Raw genomic sequence first — 14,047 nt, forward strand, 5'->3', positions numbered from 1 at the left:
CCTAATGACATGTGTTGCATTCATATATGAACATTGTATGAGGTATGGCTATACTATACATACAGGAAAACACAGAGACTGGTAATAATGAATATTATTCATCACAAAATATATGACAATTACACTAATAACACCATATATAAATAATTTTGACACTAAGGACTGTATAATGGGTATCCAAGTGATATACTGTACATCTTGAAATATAATTATTCATGTTTTATCATTATAACATCCAAAGGCTTTGTCCTACATACAACTAAAAGAAATATTAACATGCTCATCTGTATTGTTTATTTAAATGATTCCATGTACATGACGTGATGCGATAAACAATGGTATAGTATAGTTGATGACGCATATCTGTGCATGTCCACATTAGAATCTGGGGGGGGAAAAAGCAAAAAAAAAAAATTCATGTACAATTATAAAGATAGATATTTATATAAAATCATAGATATAAAATTCAGAAACACTTCTTTATATATATGTAGCACTGCTTCCCCCACCCTATGGGAGATGAGTCGGCTACTACGTGTGGGTGTGTGGTGCTTTTACTTGTGGCTCACAGGAGGCCTGAGCTTCGCTGCTGGGAGCCCGGGGTGTACCTGATCCGTCTTGCGATAGGATCCTAACTATGTTGGATAATCCCGTCACAGGACCCAATACAAGAATACACACAATGGTATAGATCAGGGGCGTGCAAACTTTTTTTGCTGCACCCCTCCTCCTTTCTACCTCCGATGGTGCGCCCCCACCCTTACCTCGCTCGGCACGTCACGTGACCTGCGACGTCATTTGATGTTTGTGACATCACGTCAAATGACCACCCCGCATCATTTGATGCTGTGTTGTCATGGACACTAGTCCTGACGCTGGCAGAGACAAGGTAAGTGTAGAGTTGCAGGGGCCTCACGCGATCCCCCGGCACTTAATTTAAATGCCTTGGGGGAAGAGCGCGGGGCCCCCACTTTGCACACCGCTGGTATAGATAGCAGTTTACTACATGCAGATAATAATAGCAATAACAATGTAACACCCACACCAATTAGGCCATGCACAGGCATAACCCCACAGTGCCCTCCAACACAATGTCCACACCCTGATGGGATATCCCCCCAAAGTACTGGGGTGCCCCATGGAACCCAACCACCCTAGTGTCCACAAGAGTCAACCCACCCAATTTGTGCGACAGCGCTGCCTACAACTAAAGTGTGATTTGTTGATGCATTTGGAGATGTGGTGATACCTGCCGACTGAAGACAAGAGGGGCCACCTGGTCCCACGCCATCATCATCAGCGATTAGTCCGCCTCCACGTGGGTGGTATCCAGCTGGAGGGTCCCACCATAACAGTCTCTGTATGCCACCAGATGCCAGGTTGCCGCCATGTCCTGGCTGTGTCCCTGATGCCTGGTACTACAGGGGCAGTGTCCCTATCTACTGGGCCTGTCCTTGCAGCAGCCACAAGCTCAAAGGGGGAGTCGGGGCCTAGCTGGGGCCTATGGGTTTTTTTGGCCTAGATAGATAGAGGGTAGTGTACGCACTCAGTCACACTGGTAGATGTGGGGTACAGTACTTAGCTGCCGGTGCACTGGCTCTAGGGAGCTCCTGACATCCCAAAGTAGTCCAGTAGGTAATGAAGAAACAGGCACACAGTCTTAATCAGCAACAAGAAGGTTTAATGTACCATGAAAACCAACATTTCAGCAGTACAATACTGCCTTTCTAAAAGGTGAAGGCCCTCACCTTGAGAAAGGCAGTATTGTACCGCTGAAACATGGGTTTTCATGGCACATTAAACCTTCTTGTTGCTGATTAAGACCGTGTGCCTGTTTCTTCATTACCTACTGGTCCTTGCCACAGGCCCCTGCACAAACACCATACTCTCTCCTTGTCCTATCTCCTACTGGCATGGCTCGCAGCATACCCCATGTATCCACTAAGTTGCAGAGAATCCTTGCAGTCCTATTGGCTGATGCGCAGCATGTGATCAACAGCCCCGGAGGCTGCTGGGAACTGTAGTTCCCCTGCAGGGGCTACTATGTTATGGCCGCCGCTGTCCTTGGCTACCGCGCATGCGTACAGTTCACTGGGCATGCGCGACCTGTATAAGATGGCGTCGCCCTGCACTTAGAACCTCCGCGGGTTCCAGCGACACGATCACCGCTCCAAAACCGCACACTCCCTGCCTCTAACTGACAGCGGGTCCACCTTTGTCTCCGGCGGCACCCGCACCAGGTAAGGGGGCAAGAGTAGCCCAGAGGGAGACCTAGTCACGTACACACACAGTGATACCTTACCACATTGCAGTCTCTTTCAGTCTCAGATTAAGGCCGAAAACATTGTATTTCTCTATACATGGGGTTTATTTGCAGGTATAAACCATACAAGAACAGACCCACTGTCCCTTTAAGTCAAAAAGAAAACAAAAAATAAATACCTATTCCCGTTAGGGAAAAGAACTCAACTTTGCTTCAGCCCTCTCTAACGACAGCTGGCCAACTATACTGGTTCCCAGATTAAAACATGCCCTGGCATATGCACCCCACATGAACAGTCTTAAGCACACAGCAATAAAGAGTTTTGCTTATATGTTAGTCCATTGGAGCAGACGTCACTGCTTCAGCACAACCTCACGTCCTTCCTTCCTAGGGGTACTCGGGTCCACGTGAGCTCAGAAAAACTCTCCTCTGTAAATGCTAAGGACAGGACATCCCCGCTCAGCATGGTCACTCATCCTTCCGTCTTCTTCCTGAGATTAGCAACCCAGGCAGTCCCAGCAGACTCCATGACCACCGTCTAGCGGGCCTGGGGGTCTGTGCCAGCTTCCGCAGCTGGGGAGAACTCATCGCTATCCCCTTCTCTGAGGGAAAGCAGCCAGTCTCTCTCATGTCAAGGTACTTCCTGCCTTTTTTCACCTTCACTTAGGAGTGCTGTCTAAATTGGTACCAGCTGCAGCAAGCTCACAGAGAGAAATGTAACCTCCTGCACACTGGAACCTATCCACTCTACTAGCTCTTTAGTCCATAAGAACAGTGACTCTGTCACAATTTATATATATATATATATATATATATATTGTGACAAACAGCTTACTCCGGGGCTCCGCCGCTTGTCCGGGACGGTTAGAACACGGTCTTTTAGGGTAGGTTAAAATGAGGAGGCGTCACGTACTGTTCCTTTAAACAGGCTGGGCCTGGTTTATTCAGTCCCAGGCACTGAGACTGCCACAGTGCATACAACAAAACACATCAAAACAAAAGCTGCTCACCTGAGCGATAACTTAACTTAGATTTCCCTAACTCAGGGTGGAAGTGGATTTTTCCACTTTCCAACAACAAAACAAGGTACTTTTGCAGACTTAGCCAAATGAACAGAACGATTGAACCTGTGTGGGGAAGAGGCTTCTCCCCACTGTGTTCAGCAGCCTTCCAGGCTCTGGAGAAGAGACAAGAGCAACCAGGAAATCAGTCTTACATACCTGATTTCTAATTAGCATGACAGGTGACAGAAATCAGGCAGCCAGACAAACTCTGGTCTGGATCTCTCATCCCTCAGTTCCAGCGCTTGCCAAACTGTGGGATGGAGTGCATGTATTATAAGGCTGCACTCCCAGGCCAGACAGGATAGAAACTGTTCAGTATCCTGGGAGCCCTATATATGGAATTTATTACCATCCCCTGGTTTCTGTCACATATCCTCCCCCCCAGCTCAGACCCCGAGGGATGAGCGACCATGGATATTAGGGAGTGCATCCTTGACAACCCGTCAGCATTGCCATGTTTGTGCCCTGACCTGTGTTCCACAGAAAATTTAAAGGGTTGTAGGCTTAGGAACCACCTGGTCACTCTAGCATTCTTCTCCCTGTTTTGACACATCCAGGTAAGGGGTGCATGATCTGTGACCAACCGGAATTTTCTCCCCAACAGGTAGTATTTGAGCGTCTCTACAGCCCACTTTATTGCGAGACACTCTTTCTCTACTATGGAGTAATTCTTCTCCTGGGGATTTAGTTTCCTACTTAAATAAAGGATGGGGTGTTCCTCACCTTGAGACTCCTGGGAGAGTACCGCCCCCAGCCCTACCTCAGATGCGTCGGTTTGGACTACGAACTCTTTGGAGAAGTCAGGTGTGACCAACACTGGTTGGGCACAGAGAGCTTCTTTCAGGCTTCTAAAGGCCTGTTCGGTTTTGGGGGACCACTTTACCATAAGCGACCCTCTTGCTTTTGTGAGGTCGGTTAGTGGGGTTGCCTTAGTTGCAAAATTGGGAATAAACCTTCTATAGTACCCAATTAACCCCAAAAAGGTCCTTACTTGTTTTTTTGTAACTGGCCTTGGCCAACCTTGTATCGCCTCCACTTTGAGTGTTTGGGGTTTGAGTAAACCTCTGCCAATAGAATACCCCAGATACTTGGCCTCCTCCAGACCAATGGTGCATTTAGCGGGGTTAGCAGTTAGTCCAGCAGACCGAACTGCGTCGAGCACAGCTTGGACCTTTGGAAGGTGGGATTGCCAATCTTCACTATGGATTACCACATCATCCAGGTAGGCAGCAGCATACCGAGCATGTGGTTTTAAAATTTTATCCATCATTCTTTGGAATGTGGCGGGAGCTCCATGTAAGCCAAAAGGCAGCACCCTATACTGAAAGAGGCCATCTGGGGTTGAGAAGGCTGTCTTTTCTTTTGCCCTTTCTGTGAGGGGAACCTGCCAGTAACCTTTTGTTAGGTCTAGGGTTGTGAGATATCGGGCTTTGCCCAGTCTCTCTACAAGTTCATCTACCCTGGGCATAGGATAAGTATCAAATTTTGACACCGCGTTTAGTTTCCGGTAGTCATTACAAAACCTTGTTGTACCAGCTGGCTTTGGGACTAAGACTATAGGGCTGTTCCACCCACTTTGGGATTCCTCAATTACGCCTAGTTTTAGCATTTTTTTAACCTCTAAACTTATAGCCTCTCTTTTGGCCTCTGGGATTCGGTACGGTTTAAGGTTAACTCGGACCCCCGGTTCAGAGACTAGGTCATGTTCAATTACGCTAGTTCTACCTGGCTGTGTAGAGAAGATTTCTTTGTTTCTTCTCACTAAATTCTGAACCTCTTGTTTCTGATGAACGGACAGGGTTTCAGCTATGCTAACCTCTGGGTCAGTTTCTTGACTCTCTGACGGACCTGGGGTTACTAGGGTTGACAAGACTTCTCTATCTTTCCAGGGCTTGAGTAGGTTTATATGGTAAATTTGCTCAGGTTTCCTCCTACCTGGCTGTCTTACCTTATAATTTACTTCTCCCACTCTTTCCAAGACCTCATATGGCCCATGCCATTTAGCAAGGAATTTACTTTCCACGGTGGGAACCAGAACTAGTACCCTATCACCTGGAAAAAAAATTCTGACCCTAGCACCCTTATTATACGTATTCCTCTGTGCTTCTTGAGCTTTCTCCATGTGTTCCCTCACTATGGGTAGGACTGCAGCAATGCGGTCCTGCATCTGGGCAACATGCTCTATTACACTTCTGTAAGGGGTAACCTCGTGTTCCCAAGTCTCTTTGGCTATATCCAGTAAGCCCCTTGGGTGTCGGCCATACAATAGTTGAAACGGGGAGAAGCCTGTGGATGATTGGGGAACTTCCCTAATGGCAAATAACAGGTACGGTAACAAACAATCCCAGTTTTTCCCATCTTTATCGACCGCCCGGCGTAACATGCTCTTTAAGGTTTTATTGAACCTTTCCACTAAACCATCTGTTTGTGGATGATAGACTGAGGTTCTGAGATGCTTGATTTTTAGGAGTTTACATAACTCTTTTGTTACTTGGGACATAAATGGTGTTCCCTGGTCAGATAGAATCTCTTTAGGAATTCCAACCCGGGAAAACAGAACTACCAACTCTTTTGCTATGTTTTTGGCAGAGGTGCTACGTAGGGGAACTGCCTCCGGATATCGGGTAGCATAATCTAATATTACCAATATATGCTGATGTCCCCTAGCAGACTTTATTAGGGGTCCTACAAGATCCATAGCAATCCGGTCAAATGGTACCTCTATTATGGGAAGGGGTACCAATGGGCTGCGGTACGCCTTGAACGGGGCGGTGATCTGACATGCTGGGCATGAGGAACAATAATTCGTAATTTCTGCCAGAACCCCAGGCCAATAGAAGCTTCGGAGAACCTTTTCCTTTGTCTTTTCCACCCCTAGGTGTCCCCCCAATGGATGACTATGTGCGAGGTGTAATACTACGTTACGGAATGTCCGTGGTACCAACAATTGTTTAGTTGTAACTGATTTCCTTTTATCAACCCGATATACTAGGTCGTTCTCTACCTCGAAGTAGGGGTAAGCAAGTGACCTATCTGGTTGGCCAGGAGTACTATTCAGGTCCCGTATATTTCCCCTTGCTACCGCTAACGTGGGGTCCTCCCACTGGGCCTTCTTAAAACTCCCAGGACTGACCTCTAGGTCAGCGAGGGTCTTATCCGGTTCTGGGGTGGTAAGTGTCTGATCAACATCTTGATTTGGGGTATTCCCTACCAAAGTAGTGATGGGGAAGGGAATTTTACAGCACTCCTCCTTTTCCCCCTTCTTATTTGGGCCCTCGTCAACCTCCATTTCTGAAAACGGGAAAGGATTTATTTCTTCTAATACTTCGTTATGGTCCGCTATTGAACTCTGGGCGCTATTCTGAGCGGGGGACCACATTTTTAGAAAATGGGGAAAGTCGGTCCCTATTAACACATCATGTGCCAGTTTGGGTACAATACCCACCTTGAAATCTAAAGAACCAAACTCTGTTTCAAAAAAAACATCAACAGTGGAATATTCATGATTATCCCCATGTATACAACAAATTGTCATTCTTTGTGAACTGTTTCCCTGTTTCTTCTTAATGGGCAAGAGGTATTCGGACACTAGTGTGACCATGCTCCCAGAGTCCAGAAGTGCCCGAACCCTCTTACCATTAACCTTTACAAATGCCCACAGATGGTTATTCAAGGGGTCCTCTGGGCTAGGGCGCATACATTGGGACAACAGCAAATAAGGTTCCACGCTGTTGCATTGCATGGGCTCATCATTTAGTGGGCAGATTTTTGCTGTGTGGCCCCTCTCATGACAATTTACACATTTAGGTACATAGTCTGTGTCCCACTTAGAGCCTTTTCCCGGCTCCCCATGTTGGCTATTGCCCTTAGTGTGCAAACCACTGTTGCTGGTGCTGCGTGAAGGTGGTCGCCGCTCCTCAGCTCCCCTTAACCCCGGTACCCTTTTACCGTCTCTGGAAGAGTCCTGGAACCTCGGGTAGTGGGGTTGCTCCACGACTGTGGGTTGCGGGTGCTCTTCTGCTGCATTGTACCTTTCTACGAGGGCCACAAGCTCATCCGCATTGTGGGGGTCACTCCGACTGACCCAACGGCGTAAGGCAGAGGGAAGTTTCCTCAAGAACTGGTCCATGACCAACCGTTCCACGATGTGGCTTGCTGAGTTGATCTCGGGTTGTAGCCACTTCCGGGCGAGGTGGATGAGGTCATACATCTGGCTTCGGGTGGCTTTATCCATCGTGAAGGACCATGCGTGAAACCTTTGGGCGCGAACAGCCGTGGTTACGCCGAGGCGGGCGAGGATCTCGAACTTCAATTTTGCATAGACGTTAGCTTCGGCTGGCTCTAGATCAAAGTAAGCCTTCTGGGGTTCGCCGCTTAGGAAGGGTGCGATTAGACCAGCCCACTCAGCTTCTGGCCATCCCTCTCTCTGTGCCGTGCGTTCAAACGTGAGAAGATAGGCTTCCACATCATCCGAGGGTCCCATCTTCTGAAGGTAGTGGCTTGCCCTGGTCATTTTTGGAACTGGGGCTGCCGCTGCCAGTGGAAGGTTACTGATAGTCTCCCTCAGGATCTCGAGTTCCTGCTGTAAGCCCTGAGCGAACCGCTGTTGCTCCTCTCTCAGCAAGCGGTTTGTCTCTTGCTGGTTTGTATTAGTCTCTTGCTCGGCTATTAACAGCTGTCGCTGGGTTTCACTCGCCTGTTGCTGAGCTTCATTCGCGTCTTTCTGGACAGCGACATTGCGTACCAGCGCACTCACCACGTCTTCCATCTTGTTTGGAGAGAGAGAAAAAAAAACTTTTTTTTTTTTCTTTAAAGTTCTTTAACCCCCAGACCTTTTAGTGCTCTGCCCGCATTCTCCACCATATGTGACAAACAGCTTACTCCGGGGCTCCGCCGCTTGTCCGGGACGGTTAGAACACGGTCTTTTAGGGTAGGTTAAAATGAGGAGGCGTCACGTACTGTTCCTTTAAACAGGCTGGGCCTGGTTTATTCAGTCCCAGGCACTGAGACTGCCACAGTGCATACAACAAAACACATCAAAACAAAAGCTACTCACCTGAGCGATAACTTAACTTAGATTTCCCTAACTCAGGGTGGAAGTGGCTTTTCCACTTTCCAACAACAAAACAAGGTACTTTTGCAGACTTAGCCAAATGAACAGAACGATTGAACCTGTGTGGGGAAGAGGCTTCTCCCCACTGTGTTCAGCAGCCTTCCAGGCTCTGGAGAAGAGACAAGAGCAACCAGGAAATCAGTCTTACATACCTGATTTCTAATTAGCATGACAGGTGACAGAAATCAGGCAGCCAGACAAACTCTGGTCTGGATCTCTCATCCCTCAGTTCCAGCGCTTGCCAAACTGTGGGATGGAGTGCATGTATTATAAGGCTGCACTCCCAGGCCAGACAGGATAGAAACTGTTCAGTATCCTGGGAGCCCTATATATGGAATTTATTACCATCCCCTGGTTTCTGTCACAATATATATATTCATTGTTCAATATGTGTATATATATATATATATATATATATATATATATGTAACCCATGTTCCCCCCCTCCCCACCCCCCCCGGTCGCAGACTGGACCCCTAGGGTGTAATGAGGGCTGGTTACATGTCTGTGGGTGGTGCATACCTGCTGGTAACAGGAGGGCCTGAGTCTCCCGCGATGGTATGGGGGACAACAGGGACAGGCTTCTGGGGTTAGTGCCTTCATCTTTTAGCAACGGTGCAGCGCCTCCATCTCTGGCGAGCCCTACAGGGGTAGGGTGAAATCCTCCCAGAGAGCCCTGGTCTCAGTGCGAGAGATTTCAGTCTCAGTCTCTTGTAAAAGCAGCAAGTCTCTTTATTATACAACAGCTCACAGCAGTAGCAGCAGCAGCATACACAGGGACTTTTCCTCCTCCTCCCTCGCCTCCAGAGTGTACCCCTTCAGGATGGGCTGTCCGGGGCTCACACTGCTCCCGGCCTCCACCCCAAAGTGCAGACACTCAAGGTGAGGCTAGCTTCCCCCCTCACCCCCTGAGCAGGGTGAGGGGCATTGGTCCACCACACTAGAGTTCTATAAGCTCTACTCAGTCTGACCTGAGCCTCTCCTACAACTGTAACACTGCATTCTCCTGTCTCTGATCCCAGGACAGACTTCACTCCCCTCACTCCCAAGACAGAACTGACTCTAACTCTAGTGCCACTGACAGGATCAGGCAACTAAATTTAGACAGCCCCACCCATCATGATGTCAGCAGACCTCTCCCCTGTGTCTCTTGCCTTCCACACAGCGTCTGGGGGCCTACCTCCACCAATCAAGGCAGGGCTTGAAGCGGGGGAAACCCATGATAACTACTGGCGGCCTGCCCTTAGCAGGACTTACACCAGTAGGAGGATAGATATATAGCCCTATTTTTTACCAGGGCTACATATATATATATATATATATATATATATATATATATATACAGTATATATATATATATATATATATATATATATACCATAATACTGAGTTAAGTTATGGTGAGTAAAAAAAGTGACAAAATCCCTCCACAGGAAAGCAAATATGCATACAGTTGTATTTGCATATATATATATATATATATACATATAAATACAGTATTCACAGTACAATATGTATATGTCTCGTACCACCTCAAACACACACACCAATGTTTTATAATCACCAAATAAATTCCTCACTCAAAATACAAAGTATACAATCAGTGGCTTAACTACACCTTAGGAGCCCCCAGGCACATTTTTTATGTTAATCTTGAAAAACAAATAAAGAAAAAGTTGAAAGAAAAAATAAATACATGTACAAGGTACATGTTAATGCTATACTGTATGCATTGTTCATGGAGCAGTTTATAATTCTGTGGAGAAATCCATGCGGATAGTACTACTCGCTCTGTGTGCAAACGTGTTGGTAATCAAGCTATAGCAGTGTAGGCCACGCCCCTAAAAGGTCAGCAAGAAATTAGTGAGGTACTATTGAGGTACAGCTGATTGACCAACATGTCCAAGCAACAGTGAGACGGAGTAAGTGTGTTCTTTGAATAATTGATATTCATATTTTCACATTTTATATGGTTAACAGTTTGATAGTTACTGTTTTCATATGATTTATGTGACAATAATCAGTATTCACCAAGGCTGCCGACAGGGGAGGACAGCCGTAACATATGACCCGAGCCTGGCTGGGCCTTCAGCACATGAGCCCTCTCCCTCCAACTCTGCCTTCAGCAGGTCCCTCTTTGGGCTGCAGGTGGGCCCACGTGGTCCCATGCTCTCCTCTGCGCTCAACTCCCACAAGCCTATACCCATTATGCCCATACTTACTCTCACTCCCCAGGCCTATACCTAATCTCCACCCGCCCAGGCCCATACCTACTCTCCCCCCAGCCAAGGCCCATACATACTCTCCACCCCACCCAGGTCCACACCTACTTTCCCCCAACAGGGCCCATACCTACTCTCTCCCACCTTCCAAGGCTCTTACCTACTCCTCTCCCACTTCATGGCCCTTGCCTACTCGCTTTTCCCCAAAGGCTCTTACCTATTCCCCCCCCCCTACCCCGGGCCCATACCTACTCTCCCCCCCACCTCAGACTAATATTTGCTTTCTTAATTTGCCCTGGACCAAAATATTTGTGTTGGCGGACCTGGTACTCACCCATTATCACAATGCTGTATGAACAACAGCTCCTTCTTTAAACAGCAACCATAGTAAAAGGAACAAGATCATTACTAATATCATACCTGTTAGGGCAAAAGAAATGATACCAAAATGTACATACCCAATTTTGATAAAACAGTACTTACATATGATCACACAAAAACAGCATCATAGCAGAGCCCCTTAAATAAACAACATTCAAGACAGTGCATGGTTATGTGGATAATGAATAAACATTTTGAGACAAATATTTTAGTGCCATGTACACTATGATAAAGTTACTTATAAATACAGTATGTTGCATGGATTTATGTGGTGACAAATTATTAAAATCTAAAAAAATATAGATTACAAACATTTATGTAACCCCTCTATTTCCACAATAATACATATACAGTATACTGTATGTACATTAACAATAAATTAGGAAGTTGTGCTAGTGTCCTTAATACTAGTCCCAGAGTCCAATGTAGAAGCCCCTTAAGCTAATTTTATTGCCATCATTATGTTGGAGCTCTTATCAAAATGACGTACTCAGTAGCGGATTTCAAAATTCGGCACCCCCAGGCACTTGTCTGTGTCTGCCGCATCCTTGCCATTGCCCTCCTGCTCCTTAACAATCAAGCGTCTTTACCAATGTGATGTCGCACGGCTTCGTGTTACCAAGGTAATGCAACGTCATGACGTAACTTGACTTCATGATGTCACATTGCCATGGCAACGAGACGCCATGTGATGTCATTTGTGACGTCCGCAGAATCATTTGATGCTCAGCTTTGAAGGAGAAGGAGGGCTGAGGCAAGGAGGTGGCAGACACAGGTGAGTAACTGGATGTAACCATATATATGAAAAGAATAAAAAAATGGAAAAATAGTACAGCACTGTATGGCACAATCTGCAGTTTATGAGCAGTGATCCGCACACATTATACTCACATATAGAAGTGAGTGAGTTAGAGCGTGTCACACTTAAAGTGCACAGGAACTGGGGTCCCACATAGAGGAACCTCTAAGGACCAGGATGGGAGGATAGGGTGCACTATAGCAGGAAACAAAGAAACACCATAGCGCAGACTGTATGACAATTTAATTATAATAAAAAGCACTTCACAAGTGCACGCTTACAATAAAGCAGTGAATATCAGGCAATGGTAAACAGAGAGGTTCAGGCAAGATACAATCTCACCGCTCCTTCTTCTCCGTGAGTTGCGCTTGGAGGGAGAAGGGACACTTCGCCACGGGTGCTCCTAATTGCGGCCGCAAGAAACACCAAACAGCTGGGCGTCTTTCCTCCACGTTGTTGCTCCGTGTCTGCCTTAATTCGACGCGTTTCACTAGAGAACTACCTTCGTCATTAATCAGGATGAGATTGTATCTTGCCTGAACCTCTCTGTTTACCATTGCCTGATATTCACTGCTTTATTGTAAGTGTGCACTCGTGAGGTGCTTTTTATGTTTTTTTACATGTGAGTACATGTGAGCAAAATGTGTGCGGATCACTGCTCATAAACTGCAGATTGTGCCGTACAGTGCTGTACTATTCTTCCATTTTTTCTTCTTTTCATATATATGGTTTCCCGCTCCTTTACCACATCCCGTTCCAAGGGAAACGAAGACTTTCCTTTTTGCCTAGGTTGAGTGGGTATATTTCGTATATTTATCCTGTCATCTGCTATTTGTGGGTACTTTATTCAGTTTTTTTAGTTACCAGTGGGTGTTACCATCCCACTGTTTTCTTCTGTGTGACTGTGACACTATCTACACATAGGAGCCAGTCCTCGTTTTTTCTTTGACAGGTGAGTAACTGCCTTCCCATTAGGTCCGATACGCCCGAGAACGCGGCAGATGTATATGAGGGTGGACATTTTTGCCGGCCCAAAATGTTACCGACCTAGGCTCGGCCTAATGGGAAATCTGACACTAGGCGTGTTGTTGCGTTGAAGGCCTGTTCAGCGAGACACACAATGTCAGAGTTCCCATTAGGCTGTTAGGCCCAGGCCTATGGCGACAAAATTTGGGGGTGGTAAAAATGGCCGCCCCCCTTTGCATTTGACTCGCTCTCGGGCCTATCAGACTTAATGGGAAGGGACTTATTTACCTGTGCTGCCGCCTCCGTTCTGCCGCCCTGCATCTCCTTCAAAATTGAGCGACAAATTACGCCGCGGACATCACAAAAAAGTCACACGGCGTCTTGTTGCCATGGCAACTGTAACATCATGCCGTTCCGTTACCATGGTAACACGACGCCGTGCTACGTCACATTGGTGACATCCGCGGCCTCATTTGATGCTCAATTCTGAAGGAAAAGCAGGGCGGCAGGCACAGGCAAATGCCATAGGGTGACACATTTGAGGTGTGTGTGTATAGTATAAAAAAGATACCCAATAGTTGACGGAAAGGCATCTCAGATGTCTGTTATCCGGTTGTATAGGCACTCCCTATATCTGTGTTTTGTCTCAGACTGTCACTAGCTGTCTCCCACACTCTCTCAGGCTGTCTCTAGCTGTCTCTGTGACTTTGAAGGCAGTTGCACCCTTTCTGTGTCTTTGAAAAATAACAGCCTGCTCCAACATTCCATCCAATCCCATCTCTCCTGTCATGTGATCCTATCCCAGCAGGGGCTTCTGGGAGTTGTAGTCCCGCTGCCATACTGTGTGTGCACTGACGCTCTGATCCTTTGCACTGTCCACATCATGTATACTTTTGTAGCATGGGTCACATTCTCCCCCTACTAAAACCGTTGATGTCCCCATCAATCCTTATGTGGCAGAATATTTATAATAACAACATATAATAAATTTCTTGAAAAATAGTACTGTCCTGCGCTCCGGAATGTGTATCTAGTAGCCCATGAGCTGTAATGGATCGCGGGGGGAGGGTGGGGGCAGGGGGAATTAATCAGTCTAGAAGAGTAGCAGCACTGCAGTTGAAATCTGGGTAGAGACTGAAGCAGGAGACTGCCTATTCATGCAGCAATATTAGTGGGACCAGCGGTGAGAAGAAGGAGGCAGGAGAAGTCTTCTTACCTCCTATGTGTATATTCAGGTCC

The 14,047-nt window shown here is 46.8% G+C and overlaps 1 long non-coding RNA gene across 1 annotated transcript; it reads right to left on the reverse strand.

The window, feature by feature from the left end:
• Nucleotides 1-271: 271 nt before the first annotated feature.
• On the reverse strand, nucleotides 272-13,544 carry LOC142492070 (uncharacterized). Its single transcript, XR_012800712.1, has 3 exons — nucleotides 13,380-13,544; nucleotides 10,997-11,082; nucleotides 272-385 (listed from the first exon to the last, which is right to left on the reverse strand). It is a non-coding gene; the product is annotated as an uncharacterized LOC142492070 (long non-coding RNA).
• Nucleotides 13,545-14,047: the final 503 nt, after the last annotated feature.

Source organism: Ascaphus truei, chromosome 4 (assembly GCF_040206685.1).
Source record: "Ascaphus truei isolate aAscTru1 chromosome 4, aAscTru1.hap1, whole genome shotgun sequence".
NCBI lineage: Eukaryota > Metazoa > Chordata > Amphibia > Anura > Ascaphidae > Ascaphus > Ascaphus truei.